Source organism: Melozone crissalis, unplaced genomic scaffold (assembly GCF_028551555.1).
Source record: "Melozone crissalis strain CALT ecotype California unplaced genomic scaffold, PUWL_Pcris_2 ptg000019l_1, whole genome shotgun sequence".
NCBI classification, from domain to species: domain Eukaryota; kingdom Metazoa; phylum Chordata; class Aves; order Passeriformes; family Passerellidae; genus Melozone; species Melozone crissalis.
In genome coordinates, this window is record NW_026535797.1 from 17258862 (window position 1) to 17264861 (window position 6000).

Sequence of the window (6000 nt, forward strand, 5' to 3'; positions counted from 1 at the left end):
TTCTTATGGTTTTTTGTGATTTATTATTATGAAAAATAATCTGTATCAATAATGGATTTAGTGACTTGGTTGATCTAATGTGTTATCTGGATTAAATGAAGAACTAGCATTTCTTTGGGTAATGCTATCTCTAAATCAATTTTGAAGCAATCTGTGATGACAGAACACTTAATTGTCATCTGTTGCCTCTCAATATCATTAGAAGGAATTAATAACTCTGATGTGGCTTTATCTTAGTGGCCTCAGCAGTCCCTTCAGTTTCACTTACACTTGCTTCCATGCACAAGTATTAAGCTTCCTCTCTTACCTGCCCAAATTCATGCAACCCTTTTTGAACTAGTAATGGATCTGTATCTGAAAAAGTCATCTGTCTTGGACTCCGTGAAAGTATGAAACCCCACTGGAATTATTCACAGATTTCCTTGGGGGAGAGACTGACTGGAGTGTGAACCAAGCATCACATTTACATGTAAACCACGTCAAAGCCCTGGATTTGCATGCTCAAATATTGATGCTGGTCCTACATTGCTCAGTGCAACCCAACCTGAAAGGTCTTTGCAGCAGTCTGGAGCTGTGTTTGCAGCATGGCTTTCTTGTAAAAGTAACTGCCAAACAATTGTTTTCCAAAACTTAAATGTGTTTCCAATTTAGGGAAATTTGAAGTTGTTTACTGAAAAAACTCCCATACTCTCTCCCTAAACTAACCAGCATAAGCATTCCAGGCTTTAAAGGGAACAGAACCAATGCAGAGGGCCCTTCAGCTGTGGGAAACTATGCTGAGTTTTTAATAATTCTTTTCAAATTGTTTTCTTCTCAAAGAGATTCCTAATCACCTTGTCTCCCAGTCTGGAATGGTTGCTGTGATCAAGGCTCTAGGTGTGCACCAAGGGAGAAGAGAAAGGAGGCTGGGAAAGTGTTTTTATTTCTGTCCCTTGGTTCAGCGTGCAGTGCTGTGAGGTATGGATGGAGTGTTGCACTGATATATCCTTCCCACCAGAGCACAGATGGTTTCAGCCCTCAGGTTCTTACTGTGGAATGGTTCAGACTCCACATCCACACACAGCCTTTCCTTATTGTTATCTCTTTCTTTCTGGAAATTCCCACAGCAGCAAAACACAGTGACCTGCAAGAGGGAGCTCCACCTTTGGTCAGCATAAATGCAAATATATTTTTGTGTCACCAAACATAAGACTAAGTTAAAAAGATCTACAGGCACATGGACTGGAGTGCCTCTTCCATGCTCAATTTGAGATAGCAGGTTTTACTTGTGGAAAATAAAAAAGCCAACAGTCCAAAGGGGATGGTTAGTAGGCCAGGCAAGGAGAAACATGGTATCAGTCTATTGAGAGAGACTTCAGTACTACAAATATGTGATTTAATGGGATGGGAAAGGATGGGCCACCTGTACTTCCAGGGAGAATTTGGATGGAATGTATTTTTTTTTACCCTCAGATCTATGCAGCAAACAATTCAGGGGATTAAGTAGTCCAAAATCTACAGAAAAACCTGTTTTTAAAGTGAGCAAGATGCACCCTCTTTATCAAAACAATACGAAAAAGCTCTACTAGAAATTTTGTGGTGTCTGTTTACACACTTTTTCAGCCATTCACAGCAGCTGTGAAAAATTACACCTCTAACAAACAACACACATGGGTAATTTCACAGTCCCTTTAAGGGATTTATTTACAAAACTTCCAGAACCAGTCTAAATAGCTGAGACAGTGGAATTTGTCAAGCTCTCTAGACAAACGAGCTTGGGAAATGGAATTATCTAAAACTGCACAAGCAGCTCCCCTGACACTTGCAACTTACAAAACCTCAGATCAGAAGTGTCCTTCTCAGCTGAGCTCACACAAAAAGCAAATGCCCACCAGCTGCCTTCCCCTCTGTTTTTAGCCTAGCAGTCTCCACAGGTGTTTGCCCTTCCTGGTAATGCCAAAATACTTCTCCTGAGCAGCTGCTGACAACCTCCCCTTGTCCTCTGAGGAAACTGGCTGAGTGCTGCCAGCTGCTTGGCCAGGTTTGCCATGTTTTATCCCTTGGGCAGCCAGGTCATCACTCCCAGGTGCCTGCATCCCTCGAGAATCTGTAATACATTGCATGCACAAGTCCTGCTGCAAATGCAGGCTTATCCCTCACCACCTGTCCTGAAAACTGGTCTGAGAGGCCAAGCTTGTGGTCTGACCCTTTTCCTCTTTCATTCAGCTCCAGGTAGGCTGGCTTCCATTTCAGGTCACAGTCTTTCCCCCTGGGGGTGGGAGAGTCTCTGTTACCTCCTCACCCACAGAACCTACTTGAGCTCAGCTCATCTCAGCTCATGGGAGAGAAGATTTTTTCTGTCCTCTAGTCCACGGAGGTCTTGGTTGGTTCCCTGTGCTCACCGCAGTGACCTGAGCTCATGCTGGGCTGTGGTGGTGGGGAAGCTCCAACCCTCCCGTGCTCTCATGGCTGGGTGTGATGGAGGGCCAGGTGCTTGGTGAGGAAGCTGGGCAGACACAGGGAGGGGAGGGGGCTCTGGAGGGGCTGGGAGGGTTGTGGCAGCAGGACCATGCTCACCTAGAGCTGCAAGGTGGAGCCTTTGAGGGTGTCAGGTTCTCTTGTCAGCAACAATTCCAGTGCGATCGGACATAACCCAAACTTGGAGCCCCAGGGAAGTTAATAATGGCTCATTGGCTTTGGTACCACTGTGGTGAGGAAAGCAAAGATTATGTAATTACTTGTTCTGTGGGTATGATTGTTTCCAGTGGGCTTTCTCTGTTCCCATAGCCATGGCTTGTCATTGGTTCAGCTTGCCTGATGTTTCTTGTGACTCACCTGTGGAGAATTGCTGTTCTAGCTCATGACATCTCCATATCATGTGGCAGGCCTCTTTGTTAGACAAGCAAGCTGAAGCAAAATCACTGCCTTGGACCTTGCAGCTGGCTGGTGGGTAACAAGTCTATGTATCAGCACCCTTTTGGAAGTACCAAGCCTGAGAGTTTACTAACTTATTCACTTTCTTGCAAACCCTGATGCTATGCTCCTAACTAACCCCCCCTTCTCACCCTGTTAAACCTGGGCTCCATGCCTGCTGCTCTGCATCCTTTTCTTTCTGGAGATTAATTGCATAGTTTAGCCAATATGCTGTATGCTTTTCTTCTTTTTTTTTTCCCTCCCTCTTTTTGTGACTCAGATTTGTATCTCGAGTAATTGAAAAATTTTTCAGAAGAAGGAATTTCGTTTCCCTCTGCACTTGGCACAGCTTGTAGGAGAGCACTGTTAAACTCTGAAAGCTATGGACAGATAACAAAAGAGCAGAGCATGTAAAATGTGGGAAGGCACATGCACTCAGCCATAGCAGCACAACAAGCTGATTCTCTGTTTTATTTCCTTTGTCTATTGAACTTCAGCTTACTGCTTCACTGCTTTTGTTTAAAACCTTTTAATCATAGGGTAGTGGGAGAAATTAGGGCTTCTGTACTAGCATCAGTCCAGTTTCTAGAAGTTAGCCATCCTGAGAGATCCTAATTTGCAGTTAGTCCTAATTCAATTGCTTTTATTTATTTATAATATTATTTTGAAACCCTGACAAAAATCTAGGTGCCAGGAGCTATATAAATAGAGGAAAAAAACCTCTCTCAAGAGGCACAAGTCATAGTGTGGGCCTTTGCATTCAGGAGTTACTTAGTCCTGGTAGCTAGAGTGAAGTTCTAAACCAAGACTGAAGAAATCTACAATGTGTATTTTGTGGAAACTGTATTTACTTCTTTGTTAGAAGAATTGAATTAAAACTTTCTCATTACAGACATTTAAGTTTGACTTGGCAGTAACTGGTCCTTTCAGATACCTGAAAAGCTGATGTGTGTCTGTTATCTACAAAGCACTAATACTTAGACAAAACAATGGGGCTTTAAATATTTTTTTTATTTCCTAGTGCTGTTATTACAAATCTTGATTATATAATGTGCCTGTAGCACCTACTAAGCTTCTAACTGGCTGTGGCAAGGAGTGGGACTTAGCAGTTTGTTTTGCTTCTTGCAATGTACATGAAATCCACTGTTGTAAGTTTTCTAATAATTATGCGGTTACAGCTGTGTGCGTAAGTACTTCTGCCTTTCAAGGCAAAAATTCCAGACAGAGGCATAAGAAAAACAGCAGGATTCAAGTTTGGACTCAAATCACACAAAGGTAGCTGGTGTCTGTTCAACTACCTTTGACAGTGACACTCAGAGTACAACTGCATTTTCATTCTGCTTGAGTGGGAATTCTAGGATGAGATTATTTGAAATGGATGTGTGGCACTTCTGGTGATTGCCCAGCAATATGTTTGGTGATTGTCCAGCTCATGATAGTGCACATATATCTCCATTTTATTTATCTATGCAAACATATACATATAAATATTATTTTTATATATACATGTGAATTCCCCTTTGCTTTTTTTTTCTTTTGGTATTTACATATATATAAAAACTGTGGCATACAAAGTGTGGTGTGATGTGGTGTAAGAAAGCTGGAGATGACATCAAACCAGAGTAATGACTGGTAGCTAGAGACAAACATCTGCAGAAAGGACCACGAGGGAGCAGTGATGGGGAGATGTGGGCATGCATGCTCACTCTCAGGAGAAACCTAAGGGCTCTCCCCCAGCTCAAGAGTCTCTCCTTGCCAGAGAACAAGACAGCTGAAACTTGTGTGGTAGTGATAGTGTCCTTTTCTACTCAGTTTCAGAAGGAAATGAGTTACGCAACTGCAGCTTATGTCAGAGTCCTCCAGTAGTTTGTGTGCTTGTTACACAACTCAGCACAATTGGACGGAGCAGGAGAGGTCCCAAGACATTAAGTGCTCTCAGGTTTTGTGTGAATCAGTAGCTGGGCAGAGGCAAGAGGTATTTGCACCATTTTAACTCCCCATTAAGGGGAGGAAGTGACCCTGGTTCAGTCAGTGTGCCAGCAGTGTGCCAGCCCTGCAGCCTGCACTGCCGGCTCCTCAGCCTGAGGCCAAGCAAGATACAAGAGAGATGTTCTGGGGGATCTGTGTGTGGGGTGAGCTCTGGGGACATGGAGAGGAACGAGGATCTTGTGGGACAGTACAGTAAGCCTGGATGCAGCTGGAGGTACTGCTGCATCAAGGAGGACCTGGCAGAAGTTCTGTGGTTTTTGTGGTTGTAGTGTTTAACTCACTAAGTCAATAATCTACAGGGAACAAGGATTTACAGCTCACAAGCAGTTGCTTTGATTTGAACCATGACCCTTATTTTTCACTGAAAATAGTGAGAAAATCCAGAGCCACCTCATGACCCCAGTGAGCAGTTCTGCAGAAGAGACCTCACGATGAGCTCATCAGTGACACCCTTCTTCACAGGAAGGTGAGCTCCAGGGCTGTGTGTGACTCCTGCCTGTGAAAAGAGAGCAGCTCTTGGTCAGTGCTGAGGAGAGGCAGTGGTGGCACACTGATCACAGGGAGAACAGTGGTAGGAAGCAAGGGAGGAATCCTAGGGGTGGCTGGCTTCAGAGCCCACATTACTTTACTACTGGTAATGGTAGACAATGAAGCTTTCCCACAGAATGTCAGCAGTTGGAATGAAGGCACAGAAATCATCTGATTTAATTGCATGGATGTGTAACTTTCTGTGTTTTTAATGATCTCTTACCAAAAAGGTCTTTCTGATATCATTATTTTATATATTCCTCCTAGTGCAATATTTTTTTTTTTAATTTTACCAGTTTAGATGGGTTTAAGACACACAATTGCATGATTATAACGTAAGCCAATATAAATTTTGGGAGTAGAGACAATAATTATCTAATTAAGTAGTCTTTTGCAAGAAGGAAGGTACTTCACATTAACTGCATATGAAATCAATGTGAAGAATTTCCTTAGAAATTGCAAATTACTTTTATTTTTCTTTGAAAATTACCAGCCCTCAACCTGCATCCTCACCTGCAGAAAGCTTCTTTGCATAGAGTGGTTCCAGTGCTTTCTCCATACTCCCTTCCCCCTTCTCCTGCTTCTACATCT